Source organism: Macaca fascicularis, chromosome 15 (assembly GCF_037993035.2).
Source record: "Macaca fascicularis isolate 582-1 chromosome 15, T2T-MFA8v1.1".
In the NCBI taxonomy this organism is placed as follows: Eukaryota; Metazoa; Chordata; class Mammalia; order Primates; family Cercopithecidae; genus Macaca; species Macaca fascicularis.
In genome coordinates this window covers 7,010,447-7,024,742 of record NC_088389.1, presented here as the reverse complement: position 1 = coordinate 7,024,742, position 14,296 = coordinate 7,010,447, and the positions used below count along the sequence as shown (strand labels likewise).

General features: G+C 46.7%; 1 pseudogene; it reads left to right on the top strand.

The window, feature by feature from the left end:
* The first annotated feature begins 5,814 nt into the window (after positions 1-5,814).
* On the top strand, positions 5,815-8,807 carry LOC135967534 (protein FAM90A5-like; annotated as a pseudogene).
* The last annotated feature ends 5,489 nt before the right edge of the window (positions 8,808-14,296 follow it).

Sequence of the window (14,296 nt, the reverse complement as noted above, 5' to 3'; positions counted from 1 at the left end):
CCCTTGCAATATTGGTAGTAATGTCACCTATCCCCTGTGGTTATTAAGGACAAAATCCCAGGGTGGCTGTACGGTTCCTACTTTATTGGGAGTAATATCATCCCCTCACCCCCTGGATAAGAGGAACCATATCACTGAAGAGGTGTCCACCCCCTTCGATATTGTCAGCCATGTCATCTTCTTCCCGCCTGGATATTAGGAATGATACCCTGGGGTTGGGGGCGGTGTACACCCACTGCAATATCGAAAGTAAAATCAGCCTCTTTCCCGCTGGATATTAGGAACTACATCACAGGTGTGTGTGCACCTTCTGGGATATTGGGAGTACTATCAGCCTCCATGCCGCTGCGCATTAGGAGCAATATACAGGGGACAGGGTGGTTACACCCCCTGCGATATTGAGAGCAATATTCTTCTCTTTCCCCTGTACATTAGGAACTACATCACAGGGGTCTGTACACCGTCAGAGATACTGGGATTCATGTTATCCTCTCCCCCACTGAACGTCAAAAACAGTATCACAGAAGGTTGTACACCCGCTGCGATATGGCCAGTAACATCATCGTCTCTATCTTTGGATACTAGGAACAACATCTAAGAGGATGTGTACACTCCCCTGCAATATTGGGCATAATGTTATCCTCTCTTCCCCTGGATATTAGAAACGATATCCCTGGCGGACAGAGGTGGAGTACATTAAGAACAATATCACTGGGTGAATGTACACCCCCTGTGATATTGGGTGTAGTGTCATCCTCTCTTGCCTAGGATATTAAAAACAATTACACAGGAGGGGTGTACAGCCACAGCCCCTGTGTTATTGGGAGTAATAACATCTTCTCCCCCTCTCGATATAAGGAACAATATCCCAAGGTGGATGTACATCCCCTGCGATATTGGGTGTAATGTCATCGTCTCCCAAAGTGGATATTGAACATAGTGTCACAGGGGGTTATACATCTTCTTCGATATTGGGAGTAATATCATCCTCTCCCCTCAGGATCGTAGGCAAAATATCGAAGGGGTTTTACAACTCGTGCGATATGGGCAGTAATATCATCCTCTCCCCACCTAGATGTTAGGAACTATATTACAGGCGGTAGTACACTTCTTGTGATATTGGGAGTCATATCAACCTCTCCCACTCAGGATATAAGGAACAAAATGACCGAAGGGATGGACACCCACTGTGATAGTTTCAATAATGTCATCCTCTACCCCCTGACTATTAGAAATAATATCATAGAGGGATGTACACTTTCTTCGATATTGGGAGTAATATCATCCTCTCCCCGTCGGATATCAGGAACAAGTCTGTTAATTATTAATATTAATAAATATAATAAAAATTGATAGCAATCATCAATATTAATAATCACAATAAAGATAGTATAAATTAATACTGGTAAAAAATGTTAACGATTAGTATAACAATTAATCATAATATCACTATTAATAAAATAATGATATCAGCAATTAATGTTACTTAAATCAATACTAAGTGATGTTGTTAATAAAATAATTATTAATATTAATAACTAATAATATTGTTAAATGACATTAATATTACTAATTATTTTCAAGAGTACATAATCATATATTTAAAATAATTATCCATAGCTAATAATGGTATCCTATTAATTGTGTCATTGATAATTATTAAAATCGACCATAGATGTTTAATAATTAATCATATTATTACTCCTAATGCCACAGGGGGTGTACACCTACCTGTGATGTTGTTCCTAATATCCAGGGACGGAGAGCATGATTTTAGTTTTAATATCGCAGCAGGTGTGCACTCACCCTGTGCAGTGATGCTAATATCTAGGGGGTAGAGTATGACATGACTCCCAACATAGCAATGAATGGACAGCCACCCAGTGATATTGCTCCTAATATTCACGGAAGAAGCGTATAATATCTCTCCCAATATCGCAGGGAGGGTACAACTCATCTGTGATATGGTTCCTAGTATCCAGAGGGGGAGAGGATGATAATAATTCCAGTATCGCAGGCTGTGTTCACCTGCCCTGTGATATTGTTATTTATATCATAGAAGGGAGAGGATGATATTACTCCCCGTAGAGCAGGAGGCATACACCCAGTCTGGGATATTGTTCCTAATATCCATGGGGGGGAGAGGCTAATGTTACTTCCAATATGACAGGGGGTATACATCCACTCTGTGATACTCTTCTTAATATTCCTAGGCCGAGAGGTTGATATTACTCCCAGTATCACAGACACTGTACATCCCCGTGTGATATTCCTGCTGATATCCGGAACAGGAGAAGATGGTTTTAATCCCCATATTGAAGGAGGTGAACACCCACTCTGTGATATCTTTCCTAATATGCAGGGGGAGAGAGGATAATATTATTCCCAATATTGCAGAAGATGTGCACATGCCCCCGTGATATTATCCTTAATAATCCAAGGCACAGAAGATAATGTTACTCCCAATATCGCAGAAAATGGGAGTAACACCCCCACAGTGATGTTGTTTCCATGATCCAGGAGGGAAGAGGATGATATTACTTTCAATATCGCAGGGTGTGTACACGCCCCCGGTGATACTGTTCCCAATTTCCACCCAAGAGAGGATGATACTACTCCGAATATCGCAGGGATTAAAAACACGGGGGTGTACAGTGTCTGTGATACTAGGAGTAATATCAACCTCTCGGCCTTGGAATATAAAGAATATCACAGGGTGGATGTACACCCCCTGCCACATTGGGAGTAATATCCTCTCCCTTCCAAGATATTAATAACAATGTCAGAGGGCCAGTGAACACAGCCTACGACACTGGAATTATTATCATCCTCTCCTCCTCTGGATATTAGAAATCATAACACAGAAGACCTGTACCCTCCCTGTGATATTGGGACTAATATCATACTCATCTTCCGTGAATATAAGGAGCCATATTACCGGCTGGCTGTCTATTCATTGCTATGTTGGGAGTCATGTCATACTCTGCCACACTGGATATTAAGATTTGTGTCACAGGGTGAGTGTGCACTTATTGCAATATTAAAACTAAAACCATGCTCTCCCTCCCTGGATATTAGGAATGACATCACAGGTAGGTGTACACACCCTGCGGTATTAGGAGTAATAATATGATTAATTATTAAACACTAATGACCAATTTTAATAATTATCGATGACATTATTAATCTGGGAAGTAAACTCCCAGATTTGGGACGTACTTCAGAGGTAGAATATTCATCCCGTCTTCTTTCCAGATGCCTGAGCGCAGGGCCTTTCCATGCTTCTCCCCCGATCCTAAGAGTAGCTGAGGTCGAGACTCACTGAAAGTTCTAGGTAAAGATATCCCACCATGCACAGGCTATCTCCGTTCTCTGACCTGGGAACAACTCTGACCAGGATTCCACATCTAGGAGGCCTGGGAACTGAGTGGGATTTTCTGAGCAACGCCAAATGGCTGCTCCCTTTCCGCCGCCGTTGAGGGTCGTTACCCTGGTTATCCAGATCACCTAGAAACTATCAGTATCCAGAATCAACAAGATCAACTCTCTGCTCCTCTGACAGCCGAAGGAGCATGACCAAAATGAACCAAAGAGCATGGCAGGAAACGATGTGACCGGAAAGCTCAGAGAACAGCCACAGGGGGATGTAAGCAGGCGTTCCCACCTGTATCATGAATAATTAATGAAGCACAAATCCAGGGGAAATCGAGTTTCAGCAGGTGCAACTCATCCAACAGGAGATCGCCAGAGGGCCAACAACATTCAGCAACTGAGAGTCAGGTGTAGTGTCAAGTGGGACGCGACTGGTTCCAAAGCTCTAGAAGACCATGGAGTCACTTGGACCAAGTGAGAAAATGCCCCCAGTGTGCTGGTTCACCATTCCGACTCCTGCCTGTCTCTTCCCGTCCAGGGAACTTGGACCCTAACTCGTGCAGGTGCAGATGACAAAGGGCAGAATGAGGGGACGTGGCACCCAAGTTCCCCGACAAGAGAGTTCCACAGAAAGTCCGCTGGATCTTCGAAAATCCAGAGAAATGGCAACGGGACCCAAGGAAATAGAGCCCCACCGGTGTCCTGGAGACTCTTCAGGCATAATGCCTGGAGCCGCAGGACGAGCTGAAAAAGGAGCCAGGCACCGAAGGACAAAGCGGTGTTGACTTTCTTCATCTGGGTTTCCCAGTGCAGTCCAATTCACGGTGGTTTCCAAGGGCCTCCTGGAGGAGAAAACACATGAGAGTGTGGTCAAGGTTTTCTGCTGACGCACTTACTGTGGGGAAGAAGAAGCTCTGAAGATGGATAACGACCGAGATTGCATGTCAAGGTGTACCTTCTTGATGACACTGAGGCCTACGTTGAAATAGACTAAATATGGTCCAATTACACTGTGTCTATTTTAGCACCTTGTTTAAAAAAAAAAAAAAAAAAAGATGTAAAACCAGACAGGGGTACTTGCACCAGTGCTACATACCTGACGGGAAACATCTATTCTTCAAAGCTTGCAGCTGTACAGGTAGGTTTTAGAATGTCTGTCCATAGTGAACATCGTCTTAGAGTGGGCTGGGCAAATAGACCTTTCCAGGTCATGTAATTGGATTAAGTTGATTAGGTTAGGGTCCGTTTCGCGTCAGGGGTCCAGAGGCAGTATAAAAGGCAACCTGGAAAGCAAAGGTCCCTCTCTGCCCGTTCCTCCGGCTTCCTGAAGGCTGCACCGCTTCCAGCAGGGCTGCTCCAGCACCTGCCCATCTGAGCGCCAGCGCACCTGTCCATCTGAGCGCCAGCCGAGGAAAGAAAGTAGACGTGTAATTTCGGGTTAGTTTCCCTGAACGACTGGTTGTTTCACGTAATCCCTGAGGGGTTGGGGGAAAAGAGACAAAGGAGAGTGAAAGAAACAGATCACACTGGGGCTCGCTGATGCGGTAGGATGTGTTCTCCTTACCCGTAATTCTTGGAACAGAAAGCGAGAAAACATTTCCATCTCCGTGCCTGGGATAAGAGCCAGATGGAAATGCAAAAAGAAATTTATTCCAGCATGCTGAATTGGTGGGTAAATGGAAAAAGAACTTTGGAAAAGGGGTGGTTTGCCCTTTAGCCATGTAAGAAATTCATATGCCACTTGTTCAGCGTTTGTTTAGATGAATTCGTATGGCGTGTGTAAAATACCAGAAAAATAAATAAAGAGGGGCTGGAGCTAAAGCCAAAAAGACAGAGCAGGAAAGACCATCACCTGCTAGTGTGGTAGAGAGGGAGATAACTTCTCTCGATGAATTTGTGTTTGGAAGTTGCCTAATGAAACGGCAAGAGTAGCGATTTGAGTTCTGATAGGAAGCATCCCTTATCCCTGACTTCAAGCAGACCTGCCAAGGGGTGACATCGGCCATGCCCTGTAGCTTCTATTCTTTTGTCCCTCAGGGGAGAGAGAATCATTGTGTCTTCTACTGGAGTGAATGGTGATAGACCTAAGTCCAGTCTCCAGAATCAGTTGTTTGGTTGGGATTGAAATCTCAACTCCAACTCCACATACCTAGGCCGTGGGCCATGTGGCAGGCGAAGTTTACTCTTGGACCAGGTAGTCACGGCAGAGGAACACACAATATCTGAGGATGCACACACCACATTGTGATCCACAGATTTGACCGACGGGTGGTGAGGTCTCCTCATGACCACACCGTCATGGAATTAGCTGAGGGTTTCTTGTGGGTGTGTGAATATCCAATGTGCCTAACCATCGCTTTGTGTGTGTTTGTGTGTGATTCAGGTGACCCAACCATCAACCCCTGAAAAAGGCAGCCATAAAACACCCAGGAGATGAAGAAGATGGCACGTCGTGACCCCAAAAGTGGGGCAAACAGACTCGTGAGAGCCCAGACCCTCCAGAAGCAGCAGAGGGCCCCAGTTGGGCCAAGGGCTCCCCCACCCGATGAAGAAGATCCCAGGGTATGTCTAGCCTTGGAATGTTTTGGGTATCGAGGGGGGAGGAGGGGGCGAGTGTCACACGGTCCTCAGAGACTGGGTTGGATTCCAAAGAGTTCTGCCAGCACCACCCGGGTTGCTTTTCCCATCCAAGGTGGGCCTGGCTTGGGACCTCCTCCCCGGCCCGACAGGTCCCTGGAGAGACTCTTGGGAGCAACCTCCCTTTCCACTCAGAATCCTGTGTAGCCAGGTTGGGCTGTGTTGTGGACATCGGGTTCACGATAGTCCCTGCTAGAACCCTGAGTCCTTCCTTTGAGAGTTCCTCCGTCACATGGGCTTTGGGAGGGAACATCGTAACCGAACCCTCCCGCCACTTAAGGGCCCCCATGCCGGTGTCCCCGCTTTGGAATCCTCACTCAGTTCTGAATTCACAATCCGTCTCAATGTTGACATTGGATCACTGCCTGTGGCTTCAGCTCATTCACTGACATCACTTCCTTTCCACCCACAGGTCAAGTGCAAAAACTGCGGGGCCTTTGGCCACACGGCCAGAAGTACCAGGTGCCCCATGAAGTGCTGGAACGGAGCCCTGGTTCCCCAGACCTTTGGGAGAAAGGAAGGGAAGGAAAACCGGAAACCATGGAAGCCCCAGGTTCGAAGGAACCCTGGGTCCTTGAACAAGGAAAAGGGAGAGAAGGAAGCGAGACCAAGGTGAGCAGTGGGAGGGGTTTTCACCACCCTTAGGGTACTGCCACCTAAGGACACAGTGTCTCTGCACCCGCACACCGTGTGCCTTTCCGTCTCTGGGACAGGGAAGGAACGCTGCAGAGCAACAGACCAGAGCTCCGTGTCCTCCCGGGTTCCCCATCCGGGAGCTCCTTTGGCTCTGGGAGATTCAGGGACGGTGGAGAGGCGGGGGCGCTTCGTGCAGGTTCCCCATGACAGGGGGAAAAGCAACGGAATCCAAATGACAGTCCTTACTTGGGAAGCCTAGAGGGCCACCAGCAGGATGGGAAGGTTGGCACATGAGGGAAGGTGCAGAGGCGGAAAGGGCGCAAAAGTTCCATTTATGTATCACAAAACACAGAAAGGGACTGGGCCCCAGACAGGGTTCTCCCTGTCTCCTGGGGAGAACCAGGGGGCAGGGCCTGAACTTTTTCTCTTCTGCAGGCAACAAGACCTGCAGAGGAAGGCTCTCCTCCAGATCTTTTCCGGGACACCTCCAGAGAAGCTGCCGCCAAATCGAAAAGGATCCATGGAATCTTGTGATTATCTGAGGGTGAGTGTCACCCTGGGCCCCTGGTCTTTTTCTCCTCTAGGTCACTTTGGTTGATTTCCTTTCAGGTTCCCGTGTGTGTGAGGGGATCGGGGAACCCTTCTTCCTGCCTTCTTGGGGTCAGGGACTCCATGATCCTTCCAGGTCCATTTGATTCCAGATGAAGGCATCTGAAGATGCCGTATTTCCTGTTGCTTTCTCTCTGTGCAATGGTGGCAAGCCTGCCAACAATGTCTTCCTAGCGGCGTGAGGAAATTAGTCCCTCAGGGGCCCCAAACATGGAGGCGGCTCACCCCAGGAACATGCATGTTTTCAGAAAAGACGTCCTGGGAACACTTGAGCCACCGACCTGCCTTCAGAAGGGCATTAGTCCGTCCCACTTCATGGAAGGCTGAGTGGAGGCGCTTTGATCCAGTGAATGCCCAAGACACAGTCTTTAGAAAAATGGTATTCTCAGATCATAGCTCGAGAGTGCATTTTTCATGGGTCTTTCCCCGATCAGCACTCACCTTGAGGATCTGTCCCTACTTCTAAGGACCGCCTGTCCTTACCGTATTAAGAATTTCCTGCTGTGTACACCTTGTCTTTGGATGTGGTTGATTTCCATGTTGGCTCGATGCCGAGGAACTTCTAACGTGTGTGGTCTCCTTTCTTTCAGGTTGCAAGCAGGCCAATGCCGGTCCAAGCAACTAATAAGAGGCCACGCGTGGACCCTGCCCTCACTGATGGCTCAGCTACCAAAATGTCTGACACGGTATCCATCTTGGCTTCACTGTCTCCCCTCAGAAAAGCCAGTCTGAGCTCCTTGTCAAGTCTCCGACCAAAGGAACGACAGACAGGGGCTGTGGCCGACATCCCTCAGCCTGGAGTCAGGCAGCAGGGCCCGGAGCCTCTAGTCCTGAGGAAGCCGACACACAGCAGGCCTCAGGGTGGCTGTCGAGAAGTTCCCCAAGCTGCCTCCAAGCCCCACGGCCTGATCTGGGTCATCAGCCCCCAGGCACAAGACAAACGTCCTGCGGTGACCTCACAGCCCTGCCCACCAGCCGACACACACATCTTGGGCCTCGGCTCCAATCTCAGTTTCAGGCCAGGAGCCAAGAGACCTGCCCAGGCTCCGACTCAGGCTTGCCTGAACTTCCCCAAGAAACCGAGAATGGGTCCCTTCCAGATGCCCGAAAATGCCATCCAGGGAGGTGAGCTGGGGGCCCCGGAGACTCTCCAACCTCCGCCAGCTGCAACCGAACTCAGACCAAGTCCGTCGCCCCAGATGAGCAGGAGGACACCCGCCCAGGTGCCCAGCAGCGACCGGCAGCCTCCGCACAGCAGACCTTGCCTGCCTACTGCCTAGGCCTGCACCATGTCCCATCACCCAGCGGCCAGCCACGATGGGGCCCAGCCTCTCAGAATGCTCTTCCGGAGACTGGAAAACGGATGGTGGAGCTCCAGCCTCCTGACAGCTCCCTTGTTTCCCTCTCCTGAGAAGCCGGGAGCCTTCCTCGCTCACAGCCCTCATGTCTCAGAGAAGTCTGAGGCTCCCTGTGTTCCTGTCCCCCTGAGTGTCCTCTATGAGGACCTTCAGGTTTCCTCCTCCTCAGAGGACAGCGATTCTGACCTGGAGTGAGACTACAGGTGGCCAGGGCTCCACTGCATCCAGCTCCCATGATTTGGAGGGGTCTGTGGGACTGAGGAGCACAGAGCAGAGAGCAGACTGTGTGTGGTGACTCCTAAGCTCCCCAGCTGTGGTGCTTCTGGGAATGTTGGAGCCCAGGCCAGGCAGGGACCACATGCAGAGACTCTGCCTCATCGAATTCTGGTGAGGGACATTGTAGTTCGCAGGGCGCTCCGGAAATCCGACACCAGAAGCATCTGTGCCAATGATTCGTTGCCTCAGAAACTGGGTGACGGTGACGCGTGGGAGTCAGACTTCCGCTGTGATGTCAGTAGGAAACTGGGGAATGACTGTGCATTTGCTGTCTAGATGACTGAATCAGGGAACAGTTAGGGAACCCTGAGAGATGCAGGCCTTCAGCTGTGCCCCGCCCTGAGAGCAGTGTTTTGGACGCTGTGAAGCGTTCTGCACAAAGCGTTCTTGGGGTGTTTCCTCAGCCTCGAAAATTGGGCTCTGGAATGCCATTAGAAATAGGTGTGTTTAATTTGTTTTGAAGTGAATAAAATTCTCAAAAAGATGACGTACTCTCTTTTGACTTTCATTCCGTGTTTGTGTGTAACTGATTTTCCAAGGGCTTGAAAATTTCTTGACTTGTCAGCAATCCAAGTCATTTTGTCGCCGAAACAGAGTTGATTGAGGGGACCGCAGGTCTTCGCAGGACCTGTGACTTCTTAAGCATCCACAGGGGCAAGAGAACCTCAGCCCCACTCTACCAACACGCACCTAGTCAAATTCCGCCAAGTGAATCTCACGCACGCTAACACGTGAGGAGTGTTGCTTACACCACGAGTCCCCATTTGGCTCACGGCGATGCCACATGTGGCGTTTCACACGTATGTGTTGCACCGCAGTCCATTTCACAGTGGTAGAATAAATGTATTGGTTTTTTGTCGGTTTGTTGGAGGCAAAAGCCTGTGATGTTGTTGGTTTTTGGTGGGAGAGTTTCACTTTCGAAAAGAAAATACTCTGAAAATGGAGGTTGTCCTAGATTGTATTTCAAGGTGAGTCTACTTGATGCCAGTGAAGCATATTTTGGCATATAATACATATGGTTATATTATATTTTGTCTATATTACCTCATTTTAAAAAACTATTTTGTGAAAAATGTCAGAGTTAGATATACCAATGTTCAATTTCTGATCACGTGTACAGAAGCACTGTAAAATGCAGCGTAGAATGCAAAAACTTCTTTGTTGAATTCTCTGCAGAGCGGCATTGCATTCAGGGGTTTTCAAGGTGCACTAGTGTGGCATGAGCTGGTCTTTGGCTTCCTGCTGAAGTTAGAATCCTGTAGATTGTTTAGGGGTGGTGTCTGCTTGTCCCATCTTTCCAGGTCATCATTAACCTTTCCTTGGCACCCACGTGGACTCAGAACTTACCTAGAGTCACAGGCAGGTCTGGGAAGCTGGCCTTGAGCCTTTGTGCAGTCCATGATGGTTCCATCCTCTGATCCGCTGGGACACATTCTGCAGAGGGATGGGCTGGCATAAGCTGTCCCTGCCTTTCTGAAAATCACGGAGATTCCTGGTACCTGAAGCCACATAGAAATATCTGTGTAGTTTCAGGCAGGACAAGGATGCCATTCACAGGCTCCTGTTCTTCCACTTAATGGCAGCAAGAGTGATTCCTGGGTTTCCTAATTGACTTCAAAACAATTTTGGTGACTTTGTTGTGTCAATGACCACTCCTGTTTCTGTGGCATCCAGTTCACCTGTAAGGTTTTTGGGGATTATGTGGAAACTCGTGCATTTTTCCAGAGCCTCACTTCATCCTGAATGCTCTCAGGCATGCACAAGCAGATCCCTGCCTTGGTGGCATCTTGGAGCATTGCAGGAGACCCCTTAGGTCTAGGAGACACTAGGAGGTCCATCAGGAATTGGGAGGGCATGTGTCTGCCCATCTGTAGTGTGAACTTCTATTCACCTTCAGAATGCAGATTCTTCCTGAACTAATAAATTATCTTCATCTTGGTGTAAGTAGCCACAAAAGAATAATTCATATTAACTCCATGAATAAAAATAACTGAAAATCAACAATGAAGTTAATAACGACAATGTTAATTATTATAATATTGATAGTAATAATAAAACAAAGGCATTAGAGATTAGAGATTCCCTTAAGTGAAGGACAATGTGAAGATATGGGGATACATGAGTTTTTTGGACTTAGAGTCCAATGAAACGTGTTCCTCAAAGGCAAAGACAAGAAGCATAAGGAAAATACAAAGTTCATGGATGACCACCTGGGCTACCTTGGAACTCATGTGGGAACACTGCAGGCAAAGTGTACCTCGTCCTGGGACTGCCCACCACCCAGCCCCCACTCACCTTCATGAGGTAGGACAGCAGGATAACGGGGAAGGAGTCCATGCAAGGTATGCAAGACTTGTGTCACACCTGACTCAAAGAAGCACTGCTTATGACAGATGTTTCTCTCCTAACACTGTGGCACCTCTAACTGCCTGGCTGCCATGTCTGCCACCTGTTCTTCTTAGGTCACAGGAGGGACAGACATTACTGTCCACCTATCTGCATACAGCGCCATTGGAGGACGTTATCCTTGTTGCTTCCTCTTTGGAAAGGGGCAACATACATGGCAGATGCCATTCTCTGTCTCTTTGGAAAACTTTGCCAGCACATTTAAGGTTTTCTTCAGCCACAGAAAGCCACCTGCTTCAAAGTCTCACCCTCCACAAGTGGCAAGCACACAATTATTAATGGAGGCAAGGGATGCATAGACTTTGCCATTTGATTCAATTGGGACAAATAGGGGAGGCCTTCTTAGCTGAACAGCTCTGTCTGTGCGGCCAGTTGACAAAGTCAGGCTGCGTTGCCATTAGACTTGTCCCTTTGCACAGAAGGCTTCCCTCTAATCCTTTCCACAGATGTGGATCCTGACATTACTTCCTAATAAACATCCTGCACACTAAACTTCATCTATATCCAGCTCCCTGGGAACCAAACCTGTGACAAAAGTGAAAAGTTTCTAGGGAAAATATGGTTTCCTTATCAGACAGGGATCAAATTCTGCTGAGCTAGAACATAAGGTAAAGTCTGATGCCATCTCATGATTTTTTTTATTAGGACATTACCACTGCCAGCAAAAATTATGTGTATCAATTCATGGGGACAAAAATCATATTGGAGTGGGATGAGGTTGTTGTGAGTTGAGGAGAAATTTTGACGAATGAACTTTCCCCTCAGTTGAGTTCAGGAGAGGAGATGAAGATGAAAACAGCTGGAAATAAAAGATGTCCAAAAACATTTTTCTGGTTTTTTAAAAATCAAATTTCAGGTTGGGAGACACTATGTTTAAATTCTAAAAGGATGTAGCATACTGAGAGGAAATAACAATAGATAAATTGTCCTTTTTGTAAATAATACACTTTATGGTACGACAGGAGACCAAGGGACACAACACAAATTTGGACTTAAAGAAACTAAGAGACATTCTCGATACTCAGCTGTTATGGCAGAGATGCCGGAATGATGGATGTCCATGTAGCAGTATTTTTTTTTTTTAGACATAATCTTGATCTATAACCAGGCTGGGGTGCAATAGTGTGATCTCAGCTCACTGCAACCTCCGCCTCCTTGGTTCAAGAAATCGTCCTGCCTCAGCCTCCCAAGTAGCTGGGACTACTTGCGCACCACCACACTCAGCTAATTTTTGTATTTTTAGTAGAGATGTGGTTTCACCATGTTGGCTAGGATGGTCTCGATCTCCTGATCTTGTGATCTGCACCCCTTGGCCTCCCAAAGGGTTGGGATTAGAGGTATGAGCCACTATGCCCGGCCCATGTAGCAGTACTTTTGAACTTAATGGCTGAAAGCATCCACCTCCAAACTTATGTATTATATTCGCAAAAGAGTACAAACCATGTAATGAATTTTAAGGGGAAGACAAGCCTGTGGGAATTCAACAGCCATGGCAACGTTTTGAACTTCTTTTTATTAAACATATAAGAAGTAAGTGAAGTTCAAGACCTAACAGAATTGCCAGGAATTATTTGAAGAATTACCAAGATGACTTAGACACTATGAAATCCTTACGATACCCTCTGGTGGAGTTTCCTCCTGGAGCCAGTGATTTTAAGCCAGAGGCAAATGTCTCTGCAGGCATAAGAATTCGACCCAAATGTACTCTTCAATTTTAAATGAGATGACAATAAAATTGTCTCCTATATAGTAACAACTTTTTTTTTTCTTTCAGACAGAGTCTTTTTCTGTTGCCTAGGCTGGAGTGGAATGGGGCACTCTTGGCTCACTGCAATCTCTGCCTCCTGGGTTCAAGTGATTTTCCCACCTCATCCTCCTAAGTAGCTGGGATTATAAGCATGTGCCACCATGTCTGACTGATTTTTATATCAGCAAAATTATTTCTGGGGTGGAGAGTTAGGGACCTTTATTCTCCCACATCCAAAAACGTGTTCTCCAAATGATCTGTCAATAGAAATAACTGATACCTATATTTGCTAACCTATCTTTTTCTGTCTTTAAATTCAGAACTAGAGTGTGGAAAAGTTATATTAAGAAGGTTTTCTCAATTTTCAACACAAGTGATGGGCTAGGCACTATTCTAGGTGCTACAGATACACATTCACATACCCACAATGGTTTTGCCTTATTACCTCCTACATTCTAATAATGCACCAAAAGAAAAGTATAGATTAGCTTTTTGTTTTTTTGAGATGAAGGTTAATTCTATCACCCAGGATGGAATGCAGAGGCAGGATCTCAGCTCACTGCAACCTCTGCCTCCTGGGTTCAAGCGATTCTCCTGCCTCAGCCTCCTGAGTAGCTGGGATTACAGGCATGTGCCACCATGCCCAGAAAACTTTTGTATTTTTCAGAAAGACGGCTTTCATTATGTTGGCCAGGCTGGTCTCAAACCCCTGGTCTCAAGTGATCCCTGCACCTCGACCTTCCAAAGTGCTGGGATTATAAGCATGAGCCATAGTGCCCAGCCAAAGAGAATAGCTTTAAATAGAAAGCATGAAAACAAAAGAAACGTATGCCCATCAATTTTATACTGTATTTGGCCAGGTGCAGAAGACCTACTTGTAGTATTGTAAGGGAATAAGGTCAGTTCACGTCTAATTGTTTGGACAAGTCACCAGACACCAAAAGTTGGAGGAGTTGTATCTTTTGAGGTGGGTTGCACAGGCAAGCGGCAAGTTGCTATCTCTCCAAAGTCCTAAACTGTTCTATGTCTCCTACTGTGGAAAAATGCATCTTCTACTTGATTTCAAATTATATAGGAAAATGCTTAATAAAACTAATAAGGGCTACATTCTTGGGACACAGCTAGACCACACATATACTGAATCTTGATTCTGGAAACACATCTTGTTCAATGTAATTGGATTTTCATGACAACAAAACTGTAACCCTGACACAATATTGGAGAGTCAAAAGGAAAGGACATTTTGGATTGAATT